The sequence below is a fragment of the Giraffa tippelskirchi genome, chromosome 8, assembly GCF_054371585.1.
Source record: "Giraffa tippelskirchi isolate mGirTip1 chromosome 8, T2T-mGirTip1v1.2.pri, whole genome shotgun sequence".
NCBI lineage: Eukaryota > Metazoa > Chordata > Mammalia > Artiodactyla > Giraffidae > Giraffa > Giraffa tippelskirchi.
Genome location: NC_137282.1, coordinates 56,574,734 through 56,594,174, shown reverse-complemented (window position 1 = coordinate 56,594,174; position 19,441 = coordinate 56,574,734). Strand labels below are relative to the sequence as shown.

At 43.6% G+C, this 19,441-nt stretch overlaps 1 non-coding gene across 1 annotated transcript; it reads right to left on the bottom strand.

The window, feature by feature from the left end:
- Positions 1–1,009: 1,009 nt before the first annotated feature.
- On the bottom strand, positions 1,010–1,112 carry LOC145519227 (U6 spliceosomal RNA). The gene has a single exon (XR_014063644.1). It is a non-coding gene; the product is annotated as a U6 spliceosomal RNA (small nuclear RNA).
- Positions 1,113–19,441: the final 18,329 nt, after the last annotated feature.

Sequence of the window (19,441 nt, the reverse complement as noted above, 5' to 3'; positions counted from 1 at the left end):
GTCCCCCGCACTGGCAGGTAGATTGTCATCCACTACACCACCAGGGAAGTCCCAAGAAGATTTTTATTTATTTATTTTTTAATTTATTTATTTATCTATTTTTTTACTTTACAATATTTTATTGGTTTTGCCATACATTGACATGAATCCGCCATGGGTGTACACGTGTTCCCCTTCCAGGACCCCCCTCCCATCTCCCTCCCCATCCCATCCCTCAGGGTCAACCCGGTGCACCAGCCCTGAGCACCCTGTATCATGCATCGAACCTGGACTGGCGATTCGTTTCACATATGATAATTTACATGCTTCAATGGCATTCTCCCAAATCATCCCACTCTCGCCCTCTCGCATAGAGTCCATAATACTGTTCTATATATCTGTGTCTCTTTTGCTGTCTCGCATACAGGGTTATCTTTACTGATTTACTAAATTCCATATATATGTGTTAGTATACTGTATTGGTGTTTTTCTTTCTGGCTTACTTCACTCTGTATAATAGGCTCCAGTTTCACCCACCTCATTAGAACTGATTCAAATGTATTCTTTTTAATGGCTGAGTAATATTCCATTGTGTATGTGTATCACAGCTTTCTTATCCATTCATCTGCCGATGGACATCTAGGTTGCTTCCATGTCCTGGCTATTGTAAACAGTGCTGCGATGAACATTGGGGTACACGTCTCTTTCAATTCTGGTTTCCTCAGTGTGTATGCCCAGCAGTGGGATTGCTGGGTCATATGGCAGTTCTATATCCAGTTTTTTGAGGAATCTCCACACTGTTCTCCATAGTGGCTGTACTAGTTTGCAATCCCACCAACAGTGTAAGGGGGTTCTCTTTTCTCCACACCCTCTCCAGCATTTATTGCTTGTAGACTTTTGGATAGCAGCCATTCTGACTGGCGTGAAATGGTACCTCATTGTGGTTTTGATTTGCATTTCTCTGATAATGAGTGATGTTGAGCATCTTTTCATGTGTTTGTTAGCCATCTGTATGTCTTCTTTGGAGAAAAAAAATATGGAACACTTCACGAATTTACGTGTCATCCTTGCGCAGGGGCCATGCTAATCTTCTCTGTATTGTTCCAATTTTAGTATATATGCTGCCCAAGCAAGTACTCAAGACTTTTAAAAGACCATTTTGTAATCATGTTTAAGCATAGACTGTCATCCCAGGAACAGAGTTCCAGTACTGCAGTACTGAAGAGTACTCCAGCACTCTCCCTGCTCATACGAGTGACTCCTTATTATAATTATTGCTTTAGTTTCCCTCCGGTCTGCCTTCCTTACTGAGCTGGTGACGGACAGGGAAGTCTGGTGTGCTGCAGTCCAGGTGGTCGCAGAGTCAGACACGACTGAGCTCCTGAAAGTAACAACAACATTATTATTTCCAGTTTCTTAACTGTAATTTACAGTGGGTACTGGGATAAGATGACATCACATATGTTTCCAATCCAATATCTCCACTAAAAAACCAGGCCCTCCGTCACCTACGCAGTTGGTGGAGACCACCGCATGCCAACCAGGCTCCCTGCGCTCCTGTTTGTAGTGAGGAGCTCCCTCTAGTGGTCCAACCAGGGGCTCCTTATCCTATCCCAGCAAGTGAGGTCGCATTAGTCCTTGTCAATACTATGCCAGAGGTAGTGATATGTGTTAGTTTCGGGGAGGTGTGTTTAAGAAATAACTTTGCCCTTTTTACTCTTTCTTTGCAATCTTTTTTTTCATCTAAAAGTTAAGGACACCAAGACTCGATGAATGGCAACTTCAAAGATGGTAAGCCTGATTTCTGAGCCACCAATGGGCCGAGCAGAAACTCAACCAGGGGATAGCTATGTAAGGGAGAAAAATACACTCCATCATATTAGTCCGCCAACAGTGGGGGCTTATCCCAACTGAGTCATTCCAAGTATGTCACCAGTGTTCGTCTAACTAACCAGTAGCCATTCTTGTTTGAAAGAAATATTTCCACTAACTTTGATTTAACTGACAGCTAGGATTGTTGGCTTTGCTTTAGAATTACCTGGAAGACAAAGTTAACAGCACATGCTTTGTGGGAAGGGTGCAGGGTCAGGATGTATGCTCAAGCATCTTTATGTCTAGTTTTCCTCTAAGCCAGGGGTCCCCAGCACCATCTATTAGGAAGCAGACTGCACAGAAGGAGGTAAGCGATGGACCAGTGAGTGAAGCTTCATCTGCTACTCCCATCACTTGCATTACCCTATTGCTGAGCCTCTGCCTCCCCAACCCCACTGTGGTCCGTGGAAACATTGTTTTCCTTGGAAATGGTCCCTGGTGCCAAAATGGTTGAGAAACCACTGCTCTAAGCATCTACTTATCCTCTAAGTCAGAAGTAAGGAAACTTTTTTTCCTGTAAAAAGTAAAGAGAGTAAATATTTTCAGCTTTGTGGGCCACAGAGCTTCCCTTGTGGCTCATATGGTAAAGAGTCTGTCTGCAATGTGGGAGACCAGGGTTCGATCCCTGGGTGGGGCAGATCCCCTGGAGAAGGAAATGGCAACCCTCTCCACTACTCTTACCTGGAAAAGCCCATGGGTGGAGGAACCTGGCGGGCTATAGTCCATGGAGTCGCAAAGAGTCGGACACGACTGAGCAACTTCACTTTCTTTCTTTCTTTGTGGGACACATAGATCTCTGTTGCATGATCTTTTGTGTTTTAACAACTCTTCAAAAATGCATAAAGTATTCTTTGCTCATAAGCTGAACAATCATAGACTTTGGGCAGGATCTGACCCCCGAGCCCATGTTTATCTATATGAGTTCTTAAGACTCTCCTGGGCAGGAGCTGAGATTTACTTGTACTGTGGCTGCCTGAGACAACCTCCTCTGTAAGCCCCTCACTCGTTAAATTTGCCTCTTTCTTTGGTCTCTCCTTGCCCTCCAGGTAGGGGGGCCAGTTTCAGATTTCACCCAGGAAAGCTCCTAAGTTTGCAAACCAACAAAAACAAGAGTCATGTGCTATTTTCATCTTAGCCATTATCTCACCTAATGGAGGGCTTTCAATTTTATTTCAATTTTGACTTTTTTTTGCCATGTGCAAAGCTCTGTTAGGCACTCTAGTGTGAACGTAAAAGTGTTAGTCACACAGTTGTATCTGACTCTTTGCGACCCCGTGGTCTGCAGCCCGCCAGGCTCCTCTGTCCATGGGATTCTCCAGGCAAGAATACTGGAGTGGGTGGCCATTCCCTTCTCCAGGGGATCTTCCTGATCTAGGGACTGAATCTGGGTCTCTTGCATTGCAGGCAGATTCTTTACTTCTGAGCCCCTAGGGAAGCCTAGACACTCTAGACTTGAGTATAAAATATATGCCCCTCCCCAGAAAAAAAATAGTTGAACTGAAGTAAAATCAAGCTTCTTAATTTGAAGTATAATGGAAAATTGGAATCATAATTGTAGGACAGCATACTAAGCATTTTATAACATACAGCTTCATCATAGTATTCTTTCTAAGAACAATAGCCTTCACCATCATTGAATGTCCATGTCAGTTTCCTTTGTTAGTACTTAAATATGGGAGCTTCAGTGAGAGAAAATAGTGCTTGGTTTTTTACTTTGACTTAATACACATGGAAACAGAGTGAAAATATTTGTAACTTTTACATGAGGCCGTGAGGCCTCTATCTCAATAGAAGGAAAAAGTAATGTAACATGAGGCCTCTATCTCAATAGAAGGAAAAAGTAATGTGAATTCTACCCGACAGGACTGTGGTAAGCTCACCTACGGGTTTGCTATCATAGGATATTTTTACCGTCTCCAACTCATTATAAGACATATTTATATGTGTGATTGTTCAGCACACAAAAATCCCGTCACAAAGGTCAGGAGCTGGGAAAGTCTGGGCTCCTGGAGAAAGTTGGGGGCAAGTAGCAGGAAGAGTCACAGTTTCCTTGTTTTCTTGAGTTGCTTAAGTTCTTTGCACCTGATAGGGGAATCTCCCTGCGAGAATGAACAGATTGGAATTCCATTCTATGAGCAAAGCCAAAGACATCTGGTGTGTGTCTTGCTGAAATGTGTAACACAAACAGCCATCTTGAAAATTCAGTCCCTACTCACGTGGTGGGTTTAACAATTGGGAACCCAAAGAACTCATGTGGATCTGTGACACCATGATGAATTTGCAGTTTGTATAATTAATGAATGAATCCCTAGCAGACGTGTTGCTGAACTAAGATGTGTATGCTAGTTTTCTATGTTGGCCTCTGCATCCTGCGTCAGGGTTTTTCAGCTCTGGCTTTGGGAGTGGTTGCCTTTGAATTGCTACAACTTCCCCTAAGGAGCTTACCTCCCTACAGTAATACCCTCCTTAAACTGGATCCTGATTTTTATTTGAATAAATACAACTAGATAGATCCATAGTGAAAAAAAATTATGATTATAGCAAAGAAACCCAGAGTAATGAAATCAATAGGAGCATTGTATCTTATCTGTTATTCAGGACTCTTCATGAGAACAGAATAGGTCCAGAGGACACATCTCAAAGCTCTGAGAATGAAGAATGTGTTGACTAAAAAATATAGTCACAAGCTGAAAATAGTTGTTCTTCAGTCACTTGGTCATTTCCAACTCTTTGTGACCCCATGGACCTGCAGCACGCCAAGTTTCCCTGTCCTTCACCATCTTCCAGAGCTGGCCCAGACTCATGACCATTGCGTCAGTGATGCCATCGAACCGTCTCATCCTCTGTTGTCCCCTTCTCCTCCTGCCTTCCATCTTTCCCAGCATCAGGGTCTTTTCTAATGAGTCAACTCTTCACATTAGGTGGACAAAGTATAGAGTTATTTTATTTAGGTGGGAATATTTAGGATTCTGAACCATGGAAACAGCATCTCAGTAGCAGAGAAAACTGCTTCAAGGAGGCAGGAGAGGAAGTCGGGATGTATAAAAGTTTGCAACAAAGGGAGCAGACTGTCTGAACCTCAAAGATCAGGTATCAAGTTAAGGAATTTAGCATTCTGCATATGGGGAGGTGCAAACCTCTGGGCTCCCTGAATTCAGTCCTTTCATGCGCAGCTCAGCTCTCTGGGGCCAAGCCTGCTTCCTTGTCCACCTTGCTTCTTGCATTCCCCCAGCTCCCCAGCGATCACCGTGGCGGGTGGCAGCATCCACTGGATCGCAGTTTTGGGGGCCCTCATTCACATCTGGAGACCGGAAATTGCTAATAGCCATGACATTTCTTGTTTATTAATATGGCAGGGGATATTTTCACTTCACAAATGTCTCTAGGATTGGACTTTTTATGTGCCCACTGTGTCCATGATGCTCATTTTTTGATTTGGAATGTTCCTTTGTAACTTCTATCACTGATTCTCATAGGACCTACTTTTCACTGAAGGCACAGTGGTGGGATACAGTTTTCTTCAGCCTGCTGGGGGACCTGAGATTATTATCAGTATGTGGAAGGAAACATCCTGAAAAGTTAATAATCCTGACAGCTTCAAACACAACTCCACCAACACTTGAAAACACCTTCTGTTATGAAAATGTGTGCTAAAACACTGCATTTCAAATGACAATAGAATACCTATTTTTATAGGACAAATTATTTTAGATAAATACTTAATGCAATTGTTAATCTTTTAAGTCTCAATGGTTAAAACAAAACTTAAATGCATTTATTTTGAGTGAAAAATATGTTCTTCCTAGGAGTAAGCATATGTTGTTGTTGTTTAGTTGCTAAGTTGTGTCCAACTCTTTTGCGATTCCATGGACCGTAGCTCACCAGGCTCCTCTGTCCATGGGATTCTCCAGACAAGAATACTGGAGTGGCTCTGACATAAATCATAGCAGGATCCTCTATGACTCACCTCCCAGAGTAGTGGAAATAAAAGCAAAAATAAACAAATGGGAGCTAACTAAACTTAAAAGCTTTTGCACAACGAAGGAAACTATAAGCAAGGTGAAAAGACAGTCTTCAGAATGGGAGAAAATAATAGCAAATTAAGCAACTGGCAAAGAATTAATCTCAAAAATATACAAGTAACTCCTGCAGCTCAATTCCAGCAAAATAAATGACCCAATCAAAAAATGGGCCAAAGAACTAAACAGACATTTCTCCAAACAAGATATACAGATGGCTAACAAACACATGAAAAGATGCTCAACATCACTCATTATCAGAGAAATGCAAATCAAAACCACAATGAGGTACCATCTCACACCAGTCAGAATGGCTGCTATCAAAAAGTCTACAAACAATAAATGCTGGAGAGGGTGTGGAGAAAAGGGAAACCTCTTACACTGTTGGTGGGAATGCAAACTAGTACAGCCACTATGGAGAACAGTGTGGAGATTCCTCAAAAAACTGGAAATAGAACTGCCATATGACCCAGCAATCCCACTGCTGGGCATACACACCGAGGAAACCAGAATTGAAAGAGACATGTGTACCCCAATGTTCATCACAGCACTGTTTATAATAGCCAGGACATGGAAGCGATCTAGATGTCCAACGGCAGATGAATGGATAAGAACGCTGTGGTACATATACACAATGGAATATTACTCAGCTATTAAAAAGAATACATTTGAATCAGTTCTAATGAGGTGGATGAAACTGGAGCCTATTATACAGAGCGAAGTAAGTCAGAAAGGAAAAACACCAATCCAGCATATTAACACATATATATGGAATTCAGAAAGATGGTAACGATGACCCTATATTCGAGACAGAAAAAGAGACAGATGTAAAGAACAGACTGTTGGACTCTGTGGGAGAAGGCGAGGGTGGGGTGATTTGAGAGAATAGCATTGAAACATGTATATTATCATATGTGAAATAGATCACCAGTCCAGGTTCAATGCATGAGACAGGGTGCTCAGGGCTGGTGCACTGGGATGACCCTGAGGGATGGGATGGGGAGGGAGGTGGGAGGGAGGGTCAGGATGGGGAACACATGTACACCCATGGCTGATTCATGTCAATGTATGGCAAAAACCACCACAATACTGTAAAGTAATTAGCCTCCAATTAAAATAAATTTAAAAAATAAACTGCTTACAAGGAAAAAAATATAGAATACTGGAGTGGGTTGCCATTTCCTTCTCCAGGGGATCTTCCTGCCCTAGGGATCAAACATATGTCTCTTGCACTGGCAGGTAGGTTCTTTAAACCCCTGAGTCACCAGGGAAGCACAGATAAGCATATACCAATACATGTAAATGTATGGAGTGGCTGAGTCCAACAAATAAATTCATCAATAGACAATAGCTAAAATGTGTCACTTTCTTTCTTAAACTGGATAGTCTTACTGATTTTCCTTGTTATGTGAATGACACACATTTTTCTTAGGTATCCAGATCCAGGTTCCAACCTCTGAATCATCTTTTGGCCCATCTCCAGCCTATTTTGTGCAATTTTGATAATTTTTCCTTTTCCTTTATGTCATCGTCACAGACCTTGTTAGATTATTATGTATATCTCACACACATTATTGCCAGAGCCCCTTAAATAATCTTTACTCTCCAGGTCTACCCAGCCTAATTCAGCAGATAACCTGCCTTCATTCTAATAATGTTAATATTCTACTCCAAAACCTTACCATTTGTCTTTAAATATTTTTGGAAAGTTGCCTTGTTACAAAGCACCACTGTTCCCAGACACAATAGATGAGCCACGTGATGTGCTTGCTGTTTGGCTCTCCCCCTTCTACCAAGCCTGGGAGTCTCTAACATCCCCCTAAACTCTCTGGGTGCTCCTTACAGAGTGATCTCTGCACTCGCTGTGGTCCAGTTCTCCCTCCAGCCACAGGTCATTCAAAGATGCTCTGTCTTGGAGAGAGACTGTCCATGCCAACCAGTGATATTACCCCCAAGGGGATGAAAATTGGTGAGGAACAAAACCCAGTCTCTTTATGTATGTCGTGCTGACATAGACAGAGACATGGGGTGTCTGTAAGCAGGTGGGGATGGTTAGTGGAAAGAAGTGTCTGAAATATCTTTTTAGGGGGGATTGTAGGAAAACAAGAATGAGGCCCCAGTCTTTCTGACTCAGGTGAGGCTAAGAAGCTTGGGTTTCCATAGTTGTTGCGGTGAGCATTGTGGCATCATGGCCAGCAAGACTTCCTCAGAACTAAGACCCCCATTCTCAGCTACTGAGTGTTGGTTGTTGACAGGGGAAATATTCCCATCCACTATCACTACATCATGGGCCAGAAGGTCCAAGAGTTTCTGTTAAAATTTCTATTGGTAAATACCTAGAAAGATTAAAATGCAATGTTCTCATCAAAGTGAGAGATAATCTCCAAGTGTCCTAAGTTCTTCCTTCCCTGTATTCCTAATATTAGAAAGAAATCTTATTTAATGAACAGTTCACAGAGTAATTAATAAATAAGGGGATAATTACATAGCACTGATGATAGTTACTGCTTGAACATCAATTATGGTTCTGTCAGGCTGAAATTCTCAGTTCCATTTTTCCTTTTGACTCACAAAATAATCTTATAGGTGTGGAGTAGTATCAACATTCTGCACTTGAATAAATGAAAACTTGAAAAACCCAAGAGACTTATCAATGGTCAAAAAGTAGTGTTTGAAAGTTAAGATTCAAACCTTGGTCTCTTTAATGCGAAATCCTACCATCTTATCCACTAACATACCAGAAAGAGCCCATTAAAACCCACTTTAAGCAAGGACCAGCAAGTGATGCTCTGTTAAGGTAGATGTATTCCTGGGAAACTGGAATTAGGACCACAAAGCAAGGGGCAGGGAGAAGAAACTCCCAATTGTCGGTTCACTTGATAAGGACAAGTATGTGCTGAAAGTCAGAATCCATGGGTAAGACAGTGTTTCCACACGGTCTACAGCTGAAATCCAATTTTATGAAGAGACAGAAATGTTTTTTCAGGGGCTAAAATGTATAAAGTATTCAACCAAACACACTCATAAAGCCAGACATTTATGTTTGAATTAATGATACTTAATGTAACAGATGGGCTTCCCTGGTAGCTCAGTGGTAGAGAATCCACCTGCAATGCAGGAGACGTAGGTTTGATCCCTGGGTTGGGAAGATACCCCAGAGGAGGAAATGGTGACCCACTCCAGTATTCTTGCCTGGGAAATCCCATGGACAGAGGAACCTGGCCGGCTACATAGTCCATGGGGTCACAAGGAGTCAGGCAACTTAGCAACTAAATGACAACAATGGAACAAATCAGGATTCACCAAGTAAATGTTCCTGAGTAAATGCTCCACTAAAAGACACTAAAAGGCCATTGCATTTCTGTGCTGGTCCTATACAGTCTCGAGGTAAGCCACGCCCACAAACATGTGCAAAGATGGCCCCAAGGAGCATGACCCTGTGCAGGAATCAATATGATTTCTGAGTCTCCCACCAGGTGACTTGACTGCATTTACACCATCACATCTGCCCATCACATAGATGCACGGTGCACTGTGGACATGTCTACTCCACATTTCTACATTTATGTGCATGTTGTACCAGCATATTCTTTTTTATTTTATTTATTTATTTTTGGTTGCACTGCATCTTTGTCGCTGTGTACAGGCTTTCTCTCGCTGAGGTGAGCACAGGCTGCTCTTTACTGGCTTCTCATTGCAGTGGCTCCTCTGGTTGCAGAGCACAGGCTCTAAGTGCATGGGCTTCAGTAGTTGCAGCATGTGGGCTCAGTAGTTATGGCGCATGGGCTTAGTTGCTCTGAGGCATGTGGAATCTTCCAGGACCAGGGATCAAACCTGTGTCCCTTGCATTGGCAGGTGGATTCTTATCCACTGTCAGTTCAGTCTTCAGTTTAGTCTCTCAGTCATGTCTGACTCTTTGCAACCCCATGGACTGCAGCATGCAGTTGATTCAAAAGAATCAATTCTTCAGTGCTCAGATTTCTTTATAGTCCAACTCTCACATCCACACATGACCACTGGAAAAACCATAGCCTTGACTAGATGGATCTTTGTTGGTAAAGTAATGTCTCTGCTTTTTAATATGCTGACTAGATTGGTCATAACTTTCCTTCCAAGGAGTAAGCATCTTCTAATTTCATGACTGCTGTCACCATCTGCAGTGATTTTGGAGCCCCCAAAAATAAAGTCAGCCACTGTTTCCACTGTATTGCCAGGGAAGTCCAGTACCAGCATATTCTTAATAAAGACGTCTACATACACAGGGAGGAGCTGTGATGACATTTTCAGGGCCAAGAACTGAGATGAAAAGAGACCTTGAGAAGTTTTTGGATTTCATAGGGCCTGGGCCACTGAGATACCATGATCAATGACTACCTCTTCACTTTGGTAGTGAGCTGAGTTGAGACCTATTCACATGGATGTTGCTCAGAAAAAATACAAATATGACCACAAATCTCTGGGTAATGCTCATATAAGCTGTTTAAATCACTGTTTCTCCTCTTTGGAGTCAATAGAGCATCACTTATACTTCTCATGGCTCAGGGATATCTGGAATATATTCAGGGCTTTGAATCTGACTGTTGGTCTATGGTCCTAACTTGATGTAATTCCTTTAAGGAGTCACACAATTGGCTACTTAAAAAAAATATACTTGTTTGAAAGTGACATCTGGGATTTCTTGGCAAAGCAAGGAGAAAGCTGATGTTATTGCTGCAAGGATGGTTATTCACAAGTTGTTCTCCTCCAACTGCATTTTCGTTGTTTAGCATCAACATCTTGTATTAGTGAATGAATGAATTCATTAAATATGGGTAAATGATTGTGTACTTGCTTTGGGGCTTTGAGTACACAGCATCTCCATTAAAATTAACTAGGTTGGTTTTTTAAAGGGTTAAGACAAAACTTCTGATAAGATGAGCTTAGTGATTGAAAAATATAGACACACGAGTGTGAACAGGTTCTTTTATTCTTGAGTCCATTTTCCCACTCTTTTCAGATTAGCCTGAGGTAATTAAGTCTGTCTCCTGCTGGGCAAAGTCCTCTCCTCATTACTGTTTTTCTGCTCCCCTCTCTTTCCTATTGACACTGATCGACCTCGAGACTGAAAATAGATACTAATTATTTTCCACCTTTACCCCTCACTGTTCAAAGCAGTGAGTGATGTCTTGACTGTGACATTAGTACAGAGCTCATTAAACCATGCAGAATGAATGAACTCACAAGAAGAAAGATTTTGTTGAGTTAAAAGGACAAATAGCACAAGGCACAGACAATAAAACAAATATCATGTAGAAGATGTTCCCACTCCATTTTTAATGCTTACGGGTGCCATACAGAGGGTGATGTTTCTCTTGGTAGACACGAGGCATCTCTCCATTGCTGCTTTTTCACATGATTCAGCACCAATAATTTGCCCAACTCTTGGCCTTCATGTCCACTGTCCAGCTCCCGAGGAGACAAGGCTAGTGTATTAGAGAACTTATGTGAAAAATAGGTTCTGGATTCATGGGGCACTTGTGTTGATGGAACTTCATGAAGATTTGGGACTCTGGGATCATCCGTTACCTGAATGGCACCTCCTGTCTGCACACTGACATATTTAAGAGTCTCATACTGTAGTCACTGAGAGAAAAATTCATTCCCAAGGAAATAAATGCTCCTATCATGAAAAAGAAAGTGAAAACAAGAAAATTCAAAGCAAACAAAAATTACCAGCAATATGTAAAAAATGACCATCAGTTGACTGTTTTTGTTCAGTCACATCGCATCCACAAAGAACGTTTTGTAGTCTGAAAACATGACAAAACTGCCTTGTCTGTAGGCTATTAACATGCAGATTGTGAACTCATTAGTTCAGTTCAGTTCATGGACCGCAGCACACCAGGCCTCCCTGTCCATAACCAACTCCCGGAGTTTACTGAAACTCACATCCCATTGAGTCGGTGATGCCATCCAACCATCTCATCCTCTGTCGTCCCCTTCTCCTCCCGCCTTCAATCTTTCCCAGCATCAGGGTCTTTTCAAATGAGTCAGCTCTTCACATCAGGTGGCCAAAGTATTGGAGTTTTAGCTTCAACATCAGTCCTTCCAATGAACACTCAGGACTGATCTCCTTTAGGATGGACTGGTTGGATCTCCTTGCAGTTCAAGGGACTCTCAAGAGTCTCCTCCAACACCGCAGTTCAAAAGCATCAATTCTTTGGAACTCATTAGTATAGGTCCTCAATGATCAATCTATCATTAATTTTACAATGGAATTTACAAAGCAATTTTGGATTTACACACAAACTCTGTATAACATCCCTACAGAGTAGAAAAAGCCTTTTAAACCTCTTATAGATGAAGAAACCCAGGCTCAGAAACCTTCAGTAATGACATAAAGTCACCAGTTCATAAATGATGAAGCTGGAATCAAATCTCAGTTCTCCTGATATTTACTCAGGGTTTTTCCTGATACTCGGAGATAAACTCTGTCAAGTTATAATGCAGTTAATATGATGGTCACTTGTGCATGTTGACTGGGCTGTGGGGCACCCAGATATTTGGTTTTCCTTGATATAAACATCTAACTTGGTAGACTGAGTAAAGCCGTCTCAATCTCTCTTTGCGTCTCTCTCTGTCTCTGCCTATCTCAGACTCTGTAGCCCCCCACCCCCCCCAACCCTATCAGGGTTCTGTTTCTTCTCTGGAGAGCTCTGACAAACACAGTTAGTCTCTCTGATTCATAGGTGGCACTAGAGTTTCATCATTAGGAGTTCAGCAAAGACAAAAACTAGATGAACAAATTTAGTTACTCAAATGTCTGGCTTTAATGCACAGAGAAGAATTCAATGTATTATTTTTGCTTGGCCTCTGTCATTTGTAAAGAAATTGGATTATCTTCTACTCCAGAGCATTGCATAGCTTCTAAACTAATAAAAAAAAAACAAACAACTATTGACCACTGGTACATTTTTATAAAAACATCAAAAATGTGTTAATATACTTTCACATACCTGTGAAGAACATGTTTTCATTGTATTATGTACTGTGTATGAGGATTAAGGGGATTCCCAGGTGGCTCAGTTGGTAAAAAATAGGCCTGCAATGCAGGAGATGCAGGTTTGATCTCTGGGTTGGGAAGATCCCCTGGAGAAGGAAATGGCAACCCACTCCAGTATTCTTGCCTGGAAAACCCCATGGACAGAGGAGCCTGGTGGGCTACAGTCCATGGGGTTGAAAAGAGTCAGACACGACTGAGCACGTGTGCATGCATGTGCATGTGTGTGTGTGCACACATGCATGCATGCACACACACACACATGAGGATTAAATCTATTTTTACCAAACAGCTGGAGATGCAAGTTTACTTCATTCCTTAAAGGAAAATGTCCTCTGCACAGACAGATTGACGTGAAGTTTTCTTCTCATGTTTACCAAGTCAGACTTACCTCCTTCAAGAAGATACTCTGAGTCCATGTTTTATTTCAAATAAGCATGATAATAGATACCTATACAATGGCTTTACACTTCTGAGTTGTATTTTCAAGATAGGTGATTGTTGTTACTGTTCAGTTGCTCAGTCATGTCTGGCGCTTTGTGACGTCATGGACTGCAGCACACCAGGCTTCCCCGTCCTTCAGTATCTTGCAGAATTTGTTTAAATTCAGGTCTATTGAGTCAGTGATGCTCAATGGACACAATGCCTCCAACCATCTCATCCTCTGTCGTCCCCTTCTCCTCCTGCCCTCAAGCTTTCCCATCATCAGGGTCTTTTCCAGTGAGTGATGACCAAAGTACTGGAGTTTCAGCTTCAGCATCAGTCCTTCCAATGAATATTCAGGGTTGATTTCTTTGAAGATTGACTGGTTTGATCTATCTAAGATAGATGATAGATAGATCATAGATAAATAGGACCTGGCTAGCTAGCTAGCTAGACAGACAGGGCCTTAGTGTACCTGGCTAAATATGGTTTTTCAGTTCAATGTTTCTTACTGAAGTTCTTCTTCTCTGCTTTCCTAGAACTCTTCCTCAGAATTGGAAATTATAGATTACACCTGGATTTGGTGCCTGCAGGCTTGCACACCTCAAAGCCAGGCATCATAGGAAGAAGGGATGAGTGGGAAGTTTGCCTTCCTTCTGTAAGGTGAGGGAAGCACCATTGTGAAAGGGGAGGAGAAAAAGAGAAACAGTTAACCACAAGACACTCAGGCACATCAAGCTTAGGAAAGAGCTCACAGGATTGGGGGATCTGGAAACTGACTCCCTTAAAGCTCAGTCAAACATACTTTTGCATGTCCAAGAAACTGTTTCACATTCATACACATAAATATGCTTTGTTTGAATGTTAAAAAGTATAGAAGAAACAGCATAACATAAGCTCAAATGGCTAATTCTACCAGGATAGAGTTTAGAAACCATTTGGGTCAACGAATGGCTTATTTATGACAAAGATAAAGATACTGTCTAAAGGTAGCATACATTTTAAATAACCATGGTGTAATTACTATTCTAAGTCTTCCTGGAGAGTCAGGAGCCCCTGTAATGAGGCCTGGAGAGAGATGGATATCAGATATCTCAGTAACTAAACCTCTGCGTCTTGTCTGTATCTAATAACTGAACATAATAAAGGTTAGAAAGTGCTCTGTGTTAATTAATGTTCTAGAGAAGAGAATGTTTCTCTTCATAAGAAAAATAAGCACCAAGAAATGTTCTCAGTTGCAGTGAGCAATCACAAAGAAGGCAGATTCTATGACTGTTGTCTGCCATTTCTCTCTAAGGAATAAAACTCTGTGTTTTAATACTGGAAAGCTGAGGGGGGAGTTTAGATCAGTGAAATGAGAGGTAGGAAGTACCCTGGATGTGTATGCATCTGAGTATCTTTATCTATCCATCTATCTATCTTCTCTGTCTCTCTCTCTTTCTCTTTATAGCAAAGAATAACTCTTTGAGAATTACTGGCTTTGTAAGAACTTCATAGACTTTATGGGAACAAACTATCTCAGGAACCTCAGGACCTAGGAAAAGCAGTCCCTATGGTTGGTGCAAAACCATCATCACCCGGAAGTCAAGCTGTATCTTGAGATCCCAAGATATGGGATCCGTCAGTGGAAGCTGCTTCTTGGCTCCGCCTTCACCCCAGCAGTGCAACGGGAAGACCTGTTCCAGTATCTCAGAGCTTCAAGGACTCTGAAAAGACAAACCACCTGTGGGAACAAACTCTTAGGGGAGCAGCTGTGCCCAGAAATCGTGTCCTGATCAGGCACTTAGGGAGACGAGTGGAGGGGTCAGAGGTCATATCAGTGCAGGGAGTGATGCAACAAGAGCTGGGGTGAAAGCGTCAAGGTTGGGTCGATCGCTTTAAGGGAGGGGCCCAAGTCCAGTACAACAAGTCTACAGTCCGTGTTAGGAGTTCCTTGCATGCAGCCCTTTCTCTCCTGGAGCTCAGAGAGGAAGCACTGTTATCCCAGGACTCTAGTCCCCGAGGCATCCTTCTCCCTGCATCATCAGGCGGCATTAGGTGAGGACCGTCTGTGAATGTGGCCTTGACTCTGGGTCCCTGGGCTGCGGGCACAGGCTTCACAGGATTGGCATGGCCATGCAGGGCCATTCCGCCAGGGGTGTGACACCCAGGGGCAATTGGTTCAGAGCAGAGGAGCCCGAGCCCCCTTCCTGCAGCTGGCACACCTCTGAGAGACCCTCCAAGAAGCCAGGATGTTCCCACAGCTTTTCTCCTCCAAGACCCTGGGCTGCTGTCCAGGAAGCTTTCAAGCATCCTGTGACCTGGTCCTCCCTGGGAACACAGCTGATCGCAAGGCTCAGAGCACAGGCTCCGTCTGGCTGGAGATTGGGGGTGAGGTCTCCAGCAGGCCCTCCCACTGCCACCCTATCGCCCCCACCCTGCATCAGCTGGATCAGCTCCAGCTCTGTGCAGGGATTCACTCCGATGATCCTGTGCTGATGGAGGTGAGGGTCGAAGAAAGCTCTTCTCCTCACTTGGAGGGCAACCATCTGAGCTGAAACCTCCCTTTGTTCACCAGCTGCTAAAGTTGCCCTTGAAAAATACTCCCCGGTGTGGGTTTAAATGGTTTTCAGTTATTCTAAGTAGTTTTCAGAGATTCGCTTTGAAAAGGAGCATTTGGCTTAGGTATTCACCATCTGATAAATCGCAGTCTTTAATTCCATTCAAAACATCCATTCTGCGTGCTAGATTCTACAGTCTTAAGAGATAGCCAATGAAGGAATTAAATGTGTCAGCTTAATTTGCCCCCTGTTGTATCCTTCTACTGAGGTAAATGATATCTCTTTTGAGACAAGATTTCTCATTTTATTAAGCTTAACTTCAATTCTATGCACATTGTAGAGCAATGATGAAAACAAAATTCACAAGAGAGCCAGGACTTTTGGCAAGATGGAGGCCCACGGACTGTTCTAGAAGTAGAGGTCATTAGTCATTAGTGTTAGTCACGTAGTTGTGTCTGACTCTATGTGACCCCATGGACTGTAGCCCACCAGGTCTCTCTGTCCATGGAATTCTCCAGGCAAGAATACTGGAGTGGGTAGCCATTTCCTTCTCCAGGGGCTCTTCTTCAGGGGATCTTCCCAACCCAGGGATCGAACCCAGGTCTCCTGCATTACAAGCAGATTCTTTATGGCTTGAGCCACTGGGGGAGCCCTGAAAGTGGAGGAGGGAAGTCCTAATAAAGAGAGTGATAAGGTCCATTCTCATTGGCTGGAATGATAATAGTTACAAAAGAAAGATAGTCCCAGATACAAAGATGGTGGAACCGGTAACTCTTCCAAGAAATAAGATGAGGACATTTCTTTGGTACCAGGAGCAGATATCCTGGCTATGAGAAGGAGGGTCTGGGAACATGAGACAGGACACATGAGTCTTGGGTTTCTGCTCCCATCGTGGACATGAAGCCAGGTCTCCGATGAGGTCATTCATCTGCAGCAAGGGACCTGCAAATGTACAGAAGTATATCTGAAAATAATTATCTCACTCTTTGCCATCTGCACAAGAAAACTGGACATATCCACTTGTCTCTACACTGAACTGAAACAGAAAATGAACCGGTGGTCAAGCAAGAGGGCTGGCAGAGCCAGCTGTTAGGAACTCCCTGCACAAAATCAGTCTAGGAATTGAGGTGGCTCTGGGACGATTGGAATGTGAGTCTATGCTTCAGATTCCCTTTCGGAGATGGAGGTTCTGTGGATGGTGGGAAGCAGCGGCGCTGGAGACCCATCTGAGCAGAAGGGAGGAGCTGGGAGGAGGGCCCTGACAGCAGGATCGGGGACCCCGTGTCCCAAACACCTTTTCATGCCTGGCTGGATCTCAGCAGGTCCTCTGCTCTGAGGGTAAACCTGACCTGCGTGGTGCAAAAAGGTAACAAGGAAGAAAAGTCCTGGAGGATCCTCCTGCCCCAAACTAGACGCAGCATGAGATGCTCCCTCTCAAATCCTTTTGGGGCCCCTGGTACCATTTGAGGTCTCCATCTCCAAGCACATGGCCTTCCCAGGTGGATCAGTTGGTAAAGAATCTGCCTGCAGTGCAAGAAATGCGGGTTTGATTCCCTGGGTCGGGAAGATCCCTTGGAGAAGGAAATGACAATCCACTCCAGTGTTCTGGCCTGGAGAATCCCATGGACATAGGAGTCTGGTGGGCTATAGTCCATGCGATTGCAAAGAGTTGGACATGACTGAGCACACACACACACACACACACACACACACTTCTCCAAGCACACCTACTAGCTTGTGAGAATTCTCAGGGGTAGCCTAGAGTTTTTATGTACATTTGAGAGCTCTGTCAGTATCGTTTGTGAGCATTTCTGATTGATAGGTGGACTGATTCAGAAGGATTTTAAGAAAATGCCGGTGGCTGGAAACATCATTTCAACATCCCCCACCTTTCTCAACCGCATCCGCTTTGTGTACCGTAACCCACCTCTTGCCCTTTCTCTGAATGAGAACGTCTAACGATTCACAGCTGCTTCTGATCTGGACTCCCAGGAAGAGAAAGAGCTTGAATGAGCTGTCAAATACTTCTCTTTTCCCCAGAGCTGAGACAAGAAGGCCCTGTGTGTGCTGGCCACCCTGTCATCCACCCAGCAGCTGGTTTTGAACCCTGGGGCGCATGTCATTGTTTTAATGCTGCCTATCTTGTGGTCCTTTGGCCTGAGACCATGCCCACACCAGGTGAAATATAAAGATGGACAACTCCCCTTTCCTGTATGACTGTTTCTAACGTTTACCCGGTCACCTTCTGAACAATAGCAGACAGGTCTGTGGTCTGTGTTTGCAGAACTGCTGTTCCCTTTGAAAAACTGAACGTTGGAACACACAGCTTGACAATCTTCAGTTCTCTCCATCAGGATAAATGTCTCTGAAATCGCTTCTCTAAAGCGGCTCTCTTTTATCCCTACCTGGGGAAAGCATGAGAACGTCTGAGTTCCAGGGGAAAGGAGAGAAACTTGTGATGTCTTTACAGAACTTAGAGAAAGCAGAAGGAGCATTTATGTGCAGTGAGACACAGTTACAATCTCATAGGGGGAAATTTACAGTCACAAAAGCCATTTGTCTTTTTAAGTCAGCAGAGGGAAAAAAAACCTGACTGGATTTCATTACTTTTTTGTAACACAAAATAGATGCTTTGTTTAGAAAGGATGAAGTACTTGGATTTGATCAAAATTAGTTATTTTTTTCTCCTGTGTACTTTGTGATAATTATCGATGAGCAAAATTCTTTCTGAAATAAATTACTATGGGGCCATGGAATAGTTCAGCTGTTTAAAGTCAATTTCGAAATTTAGCTAATGTCACACTTGGGTCTAAGGTTGAAACTCCTTTCACTCACTACATCTTTCCAAAGAATGTGTACGGTATACCTGCGGTGGGTGGTGTGTGGTATGTGTGTGAGTTTGTGGTGTGTGTGGTGTGTACGGTGTGGTGTGTGTGTGTGTGAGTTTGTGGCACGTGTGTGTGATTTGTGGTAGGTAGTACGTATACGTGTAAGCACTTTACCCTCTGGGGTAGGTGATGTCCATAGGACCTGAGTCCTCCTGCCCTGAATCTGAAGGTCAGACTGCAGGGTCTGCGGCCCATGAATGGCACTGGACATGCCTGGAGCCCTGGGGACCCCATCTGCCTTCACCAGGAGGCCTGGGGACACCTGCCTGGGGCTCCCCAGAGGGGACCAAGTGGAGTACAAGGAGTCTGTGATGTGATGAAGCTCCCGAGGGGCAGACTGGCTAGCAGGCTCTCTCTACTCATCCTCCTGAACACCCCGGGCTGTGAGGGACCCTCGGAGACCTCCTGGGTGCAGGTGGGCAGCCTTCCAGCTCAGGGAAGGGGGCTGATTTTGAACCACGTGTGGTGTGATGGCAGTGAGTTGTTTTGTTGTCTGCTTTTGTTTGCTTGCCTAAAAGCGTTTAGAGTGCTTTGGAGAGAAAAGATGAAGTGACGAAAGTGGAGAGGCCTGGGGTGAAGGCGGGCAGGGATGAGGAGGGGAGGGGCTGCCGTCCAGAGAAGCAAATTCCCCAAATGGTCCACACCGCCTGCCCTGGCCTGCCTCCAGCTGCCCTTTGAGAA